Source organism: Galleria mellonella, unplaced genomic scaffold (genome assembly GCF_026898425.1).
Source record: "Galleria mellonella isolate WM207_F2 unplaced genomic scaffold, CSIRO_AGI_GalMel_v1 utg800, whole genome shotgun sequence".
Taxonomy (NCBI): domain Eukaryota; kingdom Metazoa; phylum Arthropoda; class Insecta; order Lepidoptera; family Pyralidae; genus Galleria; species Galleria mellonella.
This window is the reverse complement of record NW_026442158.1, coordinates 814,163-830,427: the sequence shown is the minus strand read 5'-3', so window position 1 is coordinate 830,427 and position 16,265 is coordinate 814,163. Positions and strand designations below refer to the sequence as shown.

General features: G+C 30.9%; 1 protein-coding gene across 3 annotated transcripts in view; it reads right to left on the bottom strand.

The window, feature by feature from the left end:
• Positions 1-16,265, bottom strand: part of LOC113518505 (uncharacterized) — a 264,190-nt gene that overhangs the window by 172,387 nt on the left and 75,538 nt on the right. The window contains exon 1 of one of the 3 annotated variants that reach the window (XM_052901801.1): positions 5,311-5,548. The exons of the other annotated variants lie outside the window; for them this stretch is intronic. The gene's annotated coding sequence lies outside the window, so the exon portion shown is untranslated. Of the gene's footprint in view, positions 1-5,310; positions 5,549-16,265 lie in introns of those variants that run through there. 3 annotated transcript variants of the gene reach the window in all.

Genomic DNA, 16,265 nt, shown 5'->3' with positions numbered 1-16,265 from the left:
ATTTGTAAAATCAAGGAAAGTATCGGAAGTCTTTATGCAGGTCCTTTTGTTTCTTGTTGCACAGACATAGAGTTGTATTTTCAATGATCTGTTATTATTGTGTGATACGAGCCGGACAACCGTTTCTAGGATCGGAAGAGATAATAACTGAAAAGATACACTAAAATTACGCTCTTCCTTCGGCCTCTGTGTTCGGAAATGTGATATTAGATGAACGATCGCGTTCAATAGCAGGCTTCGTCTAGTTGCATGTGCATTTGAATGATTAATTAAAACAATTCAACCTAACCCATCACGAGACCTCTCGTTTTGTATGAGAGGTGATTTTTTCATAAATATTTTCTTCAAATTTCAGGTTGTTATATCCTTTTCGATTATCATCGTCAACATAGTTCCACACTTTCATATACTTACTAATATTATAAATGTGAAAGTGTGTTTGTTTATAACTCTTAGCGCCTTAACAGTTAAACAATCACTATGAAATTTAGTATAAAGGTACTAATGAAATGGACAAGGACATAGAATACTTTTTATTCTAAACATCAGGTGTTTTTTTTATACAACTTTGTCGGCAAACAGGCATACGACCCGTCTGATGGTATACGGGGATATTGTAGCCCATGGACGTCTATAACACTAGAGATGTCACACGCGCATTTCTGACCTTTAATTCGCTCTTTTTTAAAAACCCCATGCTGTAATTTCTAGGGAAACCCTCAGCAGGAAGATAATTTTACAACCTGAATGTTCGCGGAAGGAAACTCCTTTGAAACCGCACTATGCGTAACCTTTCTGGTTACCGATGCTGTCCCTCCCTCAAACATTACATTCTCTTAGTCGTCTCTTACGACATACACAGGAAAGAAAAGGGGTAGCCCATTGTAACCCGGGACCACACAGTTACGATTCACATATTTATACATAAATACTCTGAAAGTATCTCATTAAATTGTTATGACATTTTCAAGCTATTATATATGAAAGACCAGTTCTTAATATCACTGTGACCACTAGTCAACAATGTTCATACATTCACATACACATACGACCATTACGCAATAACCTGCTATATGTCATTGTTAACATTAACAATAACAGTTACTGTTAGTTAATCGATAACAAAGCGGTTAAATGGACCATTAGCTGTCCTTTGTCGGTGATGAATTTCGTTGTCCATTTTTATGATATTTTCGACTTTATTCCGACGGAATAAGCCAAAGGATTTACGATGGGATTTCGTTCCCTATATGTTAATTCGAGTGAGTAAATTCGATAGGTGTGCCGCGTGGCTTTCGCCATACATAGTTTTGTATGAAAGAGACTTGTTTGCATAAGCATTATACGAATGTTTATCTTGATGTTAGAGCCTTAGCTATGGATTACTATAGATTTTATGTTAGTTATATTAATAGAGACGGTGAAAGAGAATAAATACTTTTCAAATTTAGAATGTCGTATGAAACAATTTAGTAACCAGTGGGATCTTCACATTTAAAACCTTGGAACTGAATTAAATCCTGAAACGTTATATATATTGAGACTGCCAAATTATTTTAGTTACTTTCATATTATACTGTCCTATGGAATTTTCTTATGAAGTAAAGCAGACGAAATCCAAAGCATGTTTGTGTTACAAAAAAAATATAATACGGTAGTGTAAGTAAAAAAATCCTATTACACATATGAAAGTTTGTAACGATGAATGTATAATTTTTGTTACTCTTCCACATAAAAACGATTAAATAGATTGGAATTTATTTTGGTACGCAGGTAGGTTATATTTTAACTTAGCACATAGCATACTTTACGTACTGATTTCCGCAAGCATAGCCACAGGATACAACTAGTTCTCAATAGGATACTAATTGTTAAGCCCCTTGATTGGTTTAGTGAATAAAAAAAAATGTATTCACAATTAGAATCCCTAATGGGGTATTTAAAGGCATTTGTCAGCTATCGCTGATCTGGTAAACATTACACTCAACATGGCCAAAATTTACTAAGCATTTTAGAATCCAACATAGCAGTAGGCGAGTCTACCTCGGTTACTAAATTTACTTTGTTATCAATGTTTCCATCATTATTCGTCTAATAAGAAGAATTAGTCTACATTACGTTAGAATTATTACTTAAAAACCTTTCTTCTTCAATGTCGGTTTAATTGAAAAAAAAATATTACAATACATGTCGATGGGAAGCTAATTAAAAATAACTGTTGTAAGTAAACGTAAATAGACCAATTGGGAATCGTGTTTTGTAAAGTGGTTTAAAAATAGGCTAGCGTTATTAATACAATAGATTGAACTAGCTTACCTAAGGATTAACGAAAAAACTATTTGTGTTTAACAACTTGTACCTAATTACATGAGTTGTATGAATTTCATTGTTCATTAACATCAATCTGCCAAAGTTATTTCTTTGTTTACGTGTATTACTAATATTACGTTAAATTATCCAAAATTGAGTTTAACTTCATTAATAACATATCGATAAGTACAATGATAAAATAATTTATTTTATTTTTCTTGTATTAGAAAAAAAAAAACGTGTGTTGTTTGTTATTCTCCAAAATTTAAATTCTTAAATTATCCATTCAATAACAATTTGCAATTTATGTATTACATCAATTATTAATTAAATTATATAATATTTATTTAATGGGACAATATATTATATTGTAATTCGAATTCAAATCCTCTTTAGGTAGGTATAGACTTGTTTACAAGCATATTTAAATCGTCATTTTTTTCTATTTTATCTCAAATAAAATTAATTTAAACAGTCTGTATGATTTTCTAGGCTATTTTTTGTTTGCAAAAACTAGCTTTTTAAGACTTTTAGCTGACACTAGACGTAAACAAAAATATTAAAGATTATTTCTAGGTCATTGTGACCTCTAATGGTAATTATGAAGTACGTAAAATATGTTGTTAAGTATTCTTTATATATATATTAAAAAAATTCAATTATGTCAACACTAGTTATTTGATTTAAAACCTAAACTATAAAACTAATTTTGATAAAATTTCTATGAAATAAATCGGTTTGTAAACAATTAATTATAAAATAATTGGGTTTTTTTCTTCTGAAAGAATATACTTTAATATTGGTTACATATTCACATTACAAAATCGGTCCAGTAACTTAGTTTTTAAAATAAAAAAAAGCTAAATTTTTCAGTCAAAATAATTGAATAATTACCATCGTAAGCCATACTGTATTGTAATATTTTACATTTTACAATTACAATATTTTACTGTATTATATTATTTTACAATATTGTAATAACTAATTGGTGACTTTACTCACATTTTAAATTCAGAAAACTAACTCAATAAAAGCTTAAACTACTACCGACATAACCGTGAACCGCACTCATGAATTAGGGCTCCTATTGAGTACGAAACTATTCAATCATAACCAAATTTAAAACCTAAGTAAAGCTGGCGTAAACAATTACAAAAAAATTGATTCTACCACGATTGAAGTCGGTTGTATTTGTGGTACATAATCTAATATGGCCCTTCTTCTAAACGTCACCCATTCAAAGATCATCCAAAGATCATCATCATTATTATTTTACACATATTTATACGGATGACATAATCAGCAAAGACTGCTGTTACTAAATCACCGAACATCGCCGCCACTGGCTGTCGTAACACTATAAAGTTTTTAAGCCTTGAGGTAAAAAAATGCATATTAATGTATTACTTATTATTTAGTACCTCTGACTTTTTAACCGACTGCAAAGAAGAGGTGATTTTGCTTTATTTTCTTAACTTTAAGAGAGAAAAATTAATTTTATGTTATATTTGTTTGCAACGGATATACTTAAAATACTATTTAAACTCTTTTGTTAATTCTTTTACCTGTCGAAAGGTATATTATTATAAAATAACATAGGCTATATTTTTAATTACAAAAAAACCGTGCGAATCCAGAGCGGGTTGCTAGTATTGTATAACTGTTTAGAACTATCTGATTAAAATATAAAAACGTTCAAATAAAGAAAATAATTGTAGCGAGAATCCGTCACTTTTCATTTTTTCGTTTCCATGTTACGCGATAGCTTGGCTAGTCGAGTATCGCTTTTAATGATTCTTTTTATCCAAAACGTTTACCTTTAGAATGCCCATAATATTGTACTAATGTTAAATTAAAAGAGTATGCAGGTTGAACTAAATAAATATACTGCTAATATAATCTTTATTTAATGTATTTTAGTATAATTAAATATACCAAATAAAAAAGAGTATATAAATAAATATTTATGATAAAATTGTAAAATAATAGTATTAACTTTATTATAAAAATAATTACAAAAAAAGGAAGAAATATTAATTTTTATTATAATTATTATAAACACATGGTTAAATGTTATATAAAATTTAATACCCATATTTTTGTTAGATAAATTATTTGTTTATAAAAATAACTAGTTTTTTTTTTTTTTATCACAGTTTTGTTCACGTAAATTGAAATTAACATATCCTATACATTTAGCCTAGAATATAGTCTATCTAGGTATGTACCAATTTTTATTCAATTTCTCAATCCAATACCAAATGTAATTTACGCATTTTTATTTTTGTTTTTAACGAGTTTTTATTTAATAAACTTATTAAAATTAACTGTTGTTAATATTTTATAACTTTTAATATAAATTTATGTATATAAATATTATTATACCATTATATATGAACCATAACTGATATATATGTAATAATTATTTGCATAAAATTACTTGTATTAAAATTACATATTCCTATAATATATCTAGGCCAAGGTCAAAACCGAGTACGGAAATAAAAAAAAAAACCGATTACATTGCAATAAAATAAATACATATCATATTAAATAGTGAAAATATTTTGTATTTTTATATCTATGTAATACAATAAAAAATATTCCGATGTACGCGCGAAGAGAAAACGCGCCATTGACGCATGCGCCTAGCGTCTCTCTTAGCACGCATACAAACGATATCAACGAGCAACACGTTAGAATCAATTTTTCTCTTATAAACTACATAACCGCAAACTGCACATATGTATTAGCAAAATTTTTACTAATTACTTTATGTATTAAAATATTTTATAACTCGATAGACTCGCTTCGTTAATTAACTTACAAAAAGGTGCCCGTACACAGCCCACCAAAGTAACAGATAGGGAACTTTTTTCACAAGAAAATAAAAGATTTCACCACGCTATCCGCACATCGTTGTAACGAGACGAAATTGTGTAACATTCCAACTTCAGACAATTACGCGACGTCTGATTAAAATAAGCGAAAAACACTCACCGCTTGCAAAAACTGTAAGTAGGTGAAAGTCGCCCCTCGAACCGAGGTAATGGCAAATTGGTAACGTCACTTCAATAATAGCACACAACACAGAGACATGCACTATCGTTGACATAAAAACACAGCGTTCGATTTTCAGAATTCGAGTGTTCGGTATTTGAATTTTCAAATTTGGCGCGCGATAGCTCGGTGCGCGCTGTTGCGGCGGGCGGGCGCACAAAACGGCTGGCGGCAAGAGACTGCGCGCGCAGCTCCCACCATAGGCGCCCGAAATACTAATCACCTTGCTATCGAGACAATGATTTCGAATTAAGACATGGGATATAGCGAATTCTACAATACTATCCTTTGATATCCTTTAATTTTTTTTTTATCTCTTTTGATCATCGTTGAAAAAAGAAGCCACCGACAATATTTCATTACAAATTAGAAAATCTTAATATTTTGCCAGATTTAATATAAATACTATTTTCGTCCTCAGAATATCTTAAGAGGTGACAAAGAAAAATTGTGAACATCATAAAAGTGTTGGAGTTTTAATACTGGCTGTTGATACTGAGGTTTTTTAGAACAATGTTTTTAAGTTTTTTCTGTCAGATTTTTATAAGACATGTCTTGTATTTTTTCACTAAACTTATTATTTTATATCACAAATACATATATGTTTTATTACTGCATACTGCTATTTACAACAAAAAGAAAGAAAAGAAATGCTCCAAAATAAAACTTTATGCGAATTTATTTAGTCGGCATAAAAATGGATCGATTCTGAGATGCAACCCAGTTATAATGTAAATAATTTTAAATTTTGTAGAAATTTATTAAAAACTTGTAACTCTAAAATGTATTATGTTGTATTTTTCAATCGTTGATCTTTAACTGATAAGTACCATGATTACTAATGATCTCCATATTTGTAATCAAGTACTTTTTAAAGCTTAACCCGTGTTACTATAATATTTATTTACTCTTTCTTACACCTCTTAATGAATAATACAAAATATATATATTACATTTATGAAGTATAAAAGGTCTTATCGCAATAAACAATCAAGAGGTTGTCTGAAAGAACAGACATCTTTTTGGTAGAGATGAAAAAAAAAAACGGTAACCATTGACGCAAGAAGTGTGAAAACTCATGTTAAAAAACCTATGCAAATAGCTTTTATTAACATGAGTGTTTTAATAATCAATAAAAATACATACATCTAAGTATTAATAATATTATATATTGTATAATAAATATATGATATACATAACATACATTTAAATATATGCATATTGTAATACTATTCATATATATGTATAATAAATATATATTAATTAAATATAAAGTTACTATTATTCTTGTAAGTCGATAAGTTTATGACTTGCACCACAGTTCATATAAGGTAACACGGATCTAGATGAAACATGTCATTTCCCCAGTCTTTATATCAAAGGCCACTGTGTGACCCATCAAGTCTGACCACTGTGACGTAAGGGAGAGCAAACCCAATGCCAAATACGTCACGCATAGAACTGTTATGTGTATTGTCTTAGATATTATAGCACCAATGCTATTTGCTCTCTATTTCCAATAGTAATGTATAGATAGATAGATAGATAAATTATATATTTGCATTATTTACAGCACGCAGTAACAGACATAGACATGTACACTAAAAAAAGTACATAAGACAAGTAACATAACTTTGTATATATGTAGATTATGTTTTCATATCAGTAGATTTTTTTATACAATTTAGAATAGCAAACAAGCTGACGGCCCACCTGATTCATGTCTATAGAAAGTGGTAACCGTCGCCTATAGACATGAGCAGTACCATGTACATAACAGAGTATACTGTTTCGCCCATGATACCCCCCATGCGTTACCATTCCTGAGGGCTCAGGTGTTATTTCTCTGTACCCAGTAAATTCATGCCATATCTCACCCTTCAAACCGAAACACAGCCATGCAAACATAACTGCTTCACGGTTGTAACACAAATGGGACAGAGGTACCCAAGCAATCAACTTTTGCACAAAGTCTCCCTCTGGTAATAATATTATTAATATAATAAAATCGTATATTTGTGTATTGGTGCATATGTATATATTTATTATTGAATGTATATATCTGTTGCGTATGTGTAAAAATATTTTGTGACTTGAACAATTGCTTACCTATTTGATTTGTTTATTTTTTTCTGCTTTTCCTTTAACAATTTTCAACTACATAATCTACGAAATTAATTTAGAAAAACCTGTTATTGGCCGTACTACTTTGTTATAAAATGTTTGTTAATTTTATTTGTAAATCGCTGTTGATTTTTTAAAATAAATATATAAAAAAATAAAGTAAATAGGCCCTATCTGTACATAGAAAATATTTAAAAAAATGTAATATAAGGGATCTTAACAAAATTAATAGAAATAAAATAATTTATTTTTTTATCAAATTTGCATTTAAATATCATATGATAATATCAACTTAGAATAAATAGATTTTGAGCAGAATTGTTAAACGTAGTACTGGCGTACCCGGCGTAGAACTGGCCACCCCTTCTATTTCTGTGGGTGTCGTAAGAGACGACTGAGGGAGGACGAGGGATAGGCAGCAGCGTCCCTCTACAAAGACTAACTGCGGCTGCCGATCCGCCTGCCTGGCTACTACTGGAAAAACTCCCCAAGGGGAGACTTAAAAGGATTCCCCTTATTACGTCAAGTGCATGAGTAAGATGAAACAATTATCACGCTATCTACTGTAATAAGAATAACTGAAAATACATTCTTACTTATAAATAAAACTGCCATTTCTATACTATTGTAATAATACTCATATTTATCTATACTGTAATAAAGAGGAAAGATTTATTTTCTTATATGTTTGTTTGTTTGTAATCGATTACCGTCTGGTCTTAGCATAGAACAGGCCACCCCTTCCTTTCCCGTATATGTTATAAGAGATGATTAAGGGAGGGCGAGGGGTGGGCAGCAGCGTCCCTCTTAAAATATCTCCAAAGCCTAACTGCGGTTGCCAACCCGACTGCCAAGTGTGGCAACTACTGGCAAACCCCCCTTAGGGGGAGACTAATGAGTATCGAGGGATGAGTAGCAGTGACCGAAGACTAATAAGAAAAGCAAGAAATCTTTAGTACATTTGGTTCAGATCAGAAGAAGTGGTATGAACGTACAGAGTAAAAATGAAATAAATGTTCTTAGTGTATTTAAAAAAAAATTGCACCAATAATACTGACCATTAATTAAAAAAAAATATAAAATGAAAAAAGAAAAAATGTACGGTTTTATTTTACATAGTAACATAACTACTGAATGAAAGCTCAAAATCTTTGGATGGTTTTCGACTTATATTTTGTTTATAACACAAGAGCATATGAGCATACGGCTCACCTGATGGTAATGCCCCCATGGGCATCCGCAATACCGAAGGAATAGCAGATGTGCTGCCGGCCTTTTAGAAAGGAATATGCTCTTTTCTTAAAGGTTATGTTGTCGTTTCAGTTAGAAAATACTGCTACTGAAACTTGATTCCAAAACGTGGATGTGCGTAGGAGAAAATGCCTTAAAAATGCACGATGATATGCAAAAGACCACCACGCATCTAAATGTTTCGAATGGAACTTTACTCCTTGGTGGCTGCTTAATTTCACCATCGTAAAAACTATGGTGAAATGCAGCAGTAAATATCAATTAGAACAATATTTCTTTAAAAAAATTGTTCCGTTGTACTTGTATGAGCACACTCACAAGAAATCTAATTATTTTCATTTCAAACTATATAATGTTTCAGCCGTTAACCGTCCACTATTATATATTATATAGAATTATTATATAATATAGGGCCTTACCCATAATGAGAGTTTTGCCAGTAGTTACTACACTTGGCAGGCAAGTTGGCAATCGCAGTTAGGTTTTTAGAGATGTTTTAAGAGGGACGTTGCTGCCCATCCCTTTACCAGTAAGTTCCCTCAATCGCTTCTTACGACACCCAAGGGAAAGGAAGACGTGGCCTATTCTATGTCGGCACAACTCTCAAAAACAAAATAAAAACTCCAGACTGCATAATGCGTAAAATATAAAAACCGTAAGCGAAATGACGTCATATTTGTAGTTATATAAAAAATAAGTTTACCAAGAAACGAAACCAATACAAATTGAGATTCCACGCTGGTCAATAGGTATGAGGTTCATTTGAAATTTTATTTTAGACGTTATCAGCTGTCTGATCCGTTCACAAAAACTCTTATCTAATTACCCGTCCAATTATTCGGTTTCTTATTTTATATAAACAGTATTTTTTTATTCAATTACTTTAAACGTCAAATTAACTTAAAATATTGATTCTACACAATGTGTATTATAATTTAATGCGTAAATTATACAATAAACAAAAAAATATACACGATTATACCTAAAAAAAGGCCTTACATAACGCTTTAATCATTTTCTATAGATAGTTCGTATAAATACAGTTATCTACAAATTAAAAGCATACATTATAATAATAAGTAAATAAGTTAAAAGGAAATACCCTTCCATTCCAGTGGGTGTCGTAAGAAGCGACTAAGAGAAGCTAATGATCGAGCGATGGCCAGCATCGTCACTTTATAATTTTTTTTTTTTATACAACTTAGAATGGCAAACAAGCTGACGGTCCACCTGATGGAAAGTGGTAACCGTCGCCTATAGAATACTGTACCCAGTAAATTCACGCCATATCCCAAGGCCTTACTACGGTTACCAACCCGCCTACCAAGCATGGTAACTATAGGCAAAGTCTCCAATAGAGGGAGGCCTACGTTCAACAGTGGATGATGAACGTAGGCCTCCCAACTATGGTATGGTATGACAAGTTTTAAATGAACTAAAAACTGAAATAATAAAAAAATATATAGTGTATAATTTATATCCAATTTAAAAAAATATTTAGCTGGTAAAAATCTCGTGATCATTTTCATGAATAAGTTTATTTTTATGAACTTAAAAATAACATAAGAGAACCGATTTAAAAAGACAAGGGTCTCAATCAATCTTTAGTGCGCTAAAAGTAATTTAAACTTAAAAAACCTAAACGGATGGTCATGATGTTATCAACAAATCTTTACCACCATATACAATCTGGAAATCTGGGGAGACTTTTACCACGAATTCCATCAAAACACTTTACATTTAACGGAGCGAAGTTAAAAATATTTTTCAAAATTTATAAATATTTTTTATAATCTGACCACTTTTTTTATGTTATTTTTTTATTTATTCTTTATTGACCACGTTACAAAAAAACGTCTAGTAAAAGGCGGACTTAATACTATATAGCATTCTCTCCCAGTCAACCTTTGGCGGTATTTTGTAGGGGTGAATAATGTATAGCAATATCTATATATTTTAGTAACAATATCTGTATACTGGTCCCTTAACGAATATGTTAAAAGTCTGTTATCCAAAAAATAATATTGGATACACAGACTTTTAACATATTAGAAAATAGATATCCGACTTATCTGTGAAATCGAAATGGGCGATGACCTTTTTTATGCCATCAATTTTCAGAGGGACCCAACATATTAATATCGGATCGATATTTACATTACCCATGCCTGATATTTTAGTGGTAATGCTGGAAATGTGAGTATTAAAAAACAAATTAAAGAGCTTAAATCTTTTTTAAATTCGATTAAAAGGTATATAATCTCTGTAGCCCTTGAGTGGTCCATAAAATTTAGGGCGATATATAAAAAGGTAAAATACAAACCTTTAGGATTTGAATTCAAGGTACAAAATAAAAGGATATACATTTCTTTTTTTATACAGTTTCGAGTAGTAATTCATTATCCATACTTATTTATTTCCCATCCGTCAAAGCGAAACGACACAAGCACAACTACTTAGTAGCGAAACACGAGTGGGACAGAACTAGACTACTCTCGTACAGTGTTCCTCTGGAATGAGAAGAAGGGATTGTTAGTAATGGGGACTAGCAACCCCATTGCAAACAATATACTCTATCAGGTCGACATCCACGCAAATCCCCTGGAAACCATAGTGGTTGTTGGATTCGTCACCATAGGCCTGGCCTGGATTCATTCTCACCCTTCAACCTTCTTTGGTGTCTTGCCAATATATACCCATAGCGCAGCTAGGATTACCATTCTATTATCACCCATCAAAAAAAGTCTCCGTCTGGATTATTTGCGTTTTAAAATAAAAATCTTAAAATAAAAACCTGTCTGTAATAATCATTAGTCGAATTATAAGTAGATAACCCAGTTTTTGAGGGCAAAAGTTTTCATAACCGGTTTAAGTGAAAGTGTCATCTCGAAATATTCGAGCTTGGAATTTTATTACTTTCGTTGATAACAGAATGTCAGGTGTCGTGTTAGTGATAACGAGTAATTCGAGTTCTATTGTAGATGTAGTCCAGATTAAATATAACTACATAGGGCTATGAATATTAAACGTCGAACAAAAAAGCGTTCAGCTAACTGTAGGCTCACGCATTGCTTTTTTCATATTGTATCAAATACTGAAAATATAGTATTGATAAAACAAATATAAATAAATAAAATTTATTTATTTTTTAATACTTTATTGTATACACTAATTATACATAAAAATATGACGGAGGTAATCAAATGTACAAAGGCGAGCTTAACTATAAAAGAATTCTCTTCCAGCAAACCCAAAATGGAAAGGAGCATTAATGTCAGCGGGTAGAGCGGAGTACAATATTGTGTAAATTTTCAAACAAAAGAATAAACTTAACAATAAACTTAAGTTTATACATAACTAATTCCATTATATTTAATCGTATATATACACACATACATAGATATAAATTATAGTTTGTGTGATGAAAATTCACTAAATAGAAGATTAATACAATTTTATATCCTTGAAACGCTTTTTCGTAAGGAAATAATAAATATAATGAAATTGCTCGTGATATTAGTTTTTTAAACTATGTAAATTGGGCTATATTTATCAAATCATTTCTAAGAAGGCACTGTTTTCATATGTTATTGATCTAAAAATGAAGATTTGCTACGACCTAAACATTGATTTGATTTTAATCAATTTAAACTATCTTTGGAACGATAAAAAAGAATTATTAGGCACGATCACCGCAACAAGTCGGTAAACTGTCTTTCTGTCTACTCTACCTGAGATGATTATCGTAATTATATTTCAAATTAATTTAAATGCACAAATATCCTACAATTGCTATATTTAGATATTTTTTTAATGGATGATAATGGAATGGCAGCCCCATCCGCACTATCGGTATACGCAGGGCACCAGTGAGGGATGATAGGTGAGGATGAAGCAGATCAGTTGGTCCATAGTGATGAATTCATAAAAAAACTATCATGATGGTTTCCAGGTGCTTGGGTACCTCTGTCCCATTCGTGTTTCAACCGTGAAGCAGTTGTGTTTGCATGACTTTGTTTCAGTTTGAAGGGTGGGATATGGCGTGAATTTACTGGATACAGAGGAATAACACCTGAGTCCTCAGGAATGGCAACGCATGGGGGGTATCATGGGCGTAACAGTATACTCTGTTATGTCCATGGTGCTGCTCAAGTCTATAGGCGACGGTTACCACTTTCCATCAGGTGGGCCGTCAGCTTGTTTACCATTCTAAGTTGTATAAAAAAAAATTAGTGAATACAAATAATACAATGAGTAAAATATAGTTACACTTGAAATAAGCTCATACAATAAAATATAAGTAACATAAAATATTCGTATTTGATATCTGTATAAAGTAATAGATACATTGATGGTAACAATTACATGAATCATTAATTACTCATCAACAAACAACTTATTTCACATATTGTAAATGATAGAGACAATATGTGGACGAATTAAAGTGTCATCCGAGTGCCTTGACTTGTCTCTTACGTCCCACGAAGTCATGGAGAAACTAACAATTATAGATGAGCACTTGATTTACATCACGTTATAACGTGTCAAATCGTATGTACGACAATGTTACAGAGCTTGTACATAGACCGAAGTTTAAATTGTGACACTGTCAAAAAGGAAATTTAACAATAAAATAAAAAGTACACACAATAGTAAAGTAATTCGAAATTATCAAGTCCTGTTTCTTATAATTTATAAACAATGCAAACTGTCATCAATATCTTAAGATTTTAATAAAATAAACATAGTGAGATAAAAATTTGTAAAAAGAAATCAAAATTTAAATCACTCAATCGTATATTGAATTTAAAAAATATGAATAGCATAAACAGGGTTTGTTCAGTAAAAAAAAAAAACAGCGGTAGCAATTATGATAAAGTTTATATGAGACTAGAAGCGATTCAAAAGTAAAGAAATTGTCATGTAATATATACATAAAAAAAATACACACCAGACATTAGGTTCATTCTTTAAGTCTGTACAAGTTTAATTTATTTATATTTATCTTCTAGAATTTTCTTACTAGAGATGTAATTGTTTATAGTTTGTATCTATAATAAGTTTACTATTGTAATCTTTTGGAGGAAACATTAGAGGGGATCTGTCTATCTATCTATCTTTAGATAGACAGCGCACATTAGGTCTCTTAATAAAACAAATACCGAGATTAATATTCGTATATATTTACTTCAAAAATTTAGAGCAATATTCAATATTATTCTTAAAAAAAAAAAAACTAATGAATTAAGAGGGTTAAAAAGCCCACTTTACATAAATCATAATAGGATTCGATTTGTATAATGCACTTGAGTTTAATAGGCCTCACGCGCTGAAGGCATAATATTAACAAACTTATGCATTTAAATCGGCGGATTATATAAGGCAAATTCTATTTTGTTTTGAGTACTATAATATATAGAAGCCTATAATATATAAAAGAAGAAGAAGAAGTGTGTTTAATTTTCTTTTTAAGAAAAAGCTTGGAAGAATTTAGTCTTAGATTAAACACAACTTCCCAATTGGCACTCAATTGACAAGTGTCAACTCTCACCGCACGCATACAAGTATGTAATCCTCTCAAGTCGGAATCAACGTGTTAACGTTTGGCATTGGCCTAGATGTATCGATATTTGGTTGCGACACGCCTGTGACGAACCTGCGCTAGTGATGTGCTGAATCAGCCTTTCTTGTTATCTGAATATATTAGTAATCGTTAAAAAAATAATCGGATCCTGATTCGAATCTCAAGAACTCGGACAAGTACTCAAGTACTTATATGGATATTTGAGTACTGACTGGAGTATTTTTTTCAATTAATATTTAAAGTCTGCTTTCGAAGATGATTGTCTGTTGAGTCATTTTGCCTTCGGTAATTAAATAAAAAAATGATGAACCCATGAAAGAAAAACAGTAACATACGATAAACATGCGACTAGTATTCGAATAATGCAAGTACTCGAAACTTGTATCCGAGTATTGCATATCTGAATTCTGTAAATTAAATATTCGAGTAACTAAGTACCTAATTGTTTTTCAAGCCAGTATCTATTCAAGTCAAGCTTACTCGGCACATCACTAGAACCTGCGCCTGCGACGCTCTCCGCGAATCAATAATTAATCCGTCATTTAGCTATTTGGCACTTGATTAGATTACGACCGTGACATTATTGTTTTGATGTTTAAAATAAACTTTATTTTTAGACGATTTATGTAATAAAAAAACTGACAGCCTTAAGATTAAGATTGTATGGAACGTACGACGCAAATGCAGAAGACGACTTTAATTATAACCTTTCAAGATCAGTGGCATATTGAATGAGTATATTTCTTTGAAATCAAATACTTCATCTTGCAGTCGGATATTTCTATCATTTTGTATTACTATGGCACACGCATGAAAAAAAAAAAGAAAATTGTTGTTTTATAAATGTTAGCTTTTTGTTTCTTTTTAATGTTTTTTTTTTGTATTTCAGTCTTTTTTACTGTGTATTATGTGTATGTTTGTATTGTAATTTGTGTGCTGTAAGTAATGTAAATAAATTATCTATCTATCTATCTATTATTTTACTGTAACTCAAAAAGAAGGTAAAAATTTAACATTCTAAAATTAAATTTTTATCTGTCTACCATTAGACAAATGTCTACAGACGACAAGACGGTTTTTCCAGAGATAATTTCATAATGGATAAATTAATTAAGTTACATGTCTTATGAGCGTGAAAAATAGATTTTTTATTATTTATTAATACAGAATAATCATACATACACACTCATACGTTTACACACACATATATATTGAAATATATCCATATACGCTCACATTATATTCTCTCGCGTACCATAGGTACATTTATATATTTATACTCACATTATATTATATTATATAATCTGTGATATAATAGTCTGTGATATTATGGATACATGATGCAAAGGGATGAGGAGTATATTTTAAAAAAGGTATTAAGTATGGATGTGGATGACTATAAGGGCAGAGGAAGACCTAAAAAGGCATGGATGGGCTATATGAAAGATGATATGGTCAAAATGATAAAACTGAATAGAAAAGAATGGAAGAGAAAAACATATTACGCTAACCTCAAATAATAATTGGGATAAGGGTAGGAAGTTGATAAATCTGTGGTATAATGGTTTTTTATATCATTTCCTTGCACAACAGTGTGTCAGCCTGAAAATTTGATATACAGGTTACACCTAATAGATTATATGTATATATAAAGAGAACAGATTTTATTTTTGTATGTTTATTTGTAATATACAAACTCGAAAACTATTCAACTGATTTTAAAAATTCTTTCATCTTAAGGATCACTTTCCATCACATGGGCCGTCAGCTTGTTTGCCATTCTAAGTTGTATAAAAAAAATCTTATTTACCGCTGATTCAAGTGAATTAGTAATTTCCCCTTGTTAATGAATATATTATTTCCTTACATATTAATTGTCTAGTTTCCTTAACACTAGTATTTTCTCTCAGAATAAGAACAAGGTAATACCGTCACA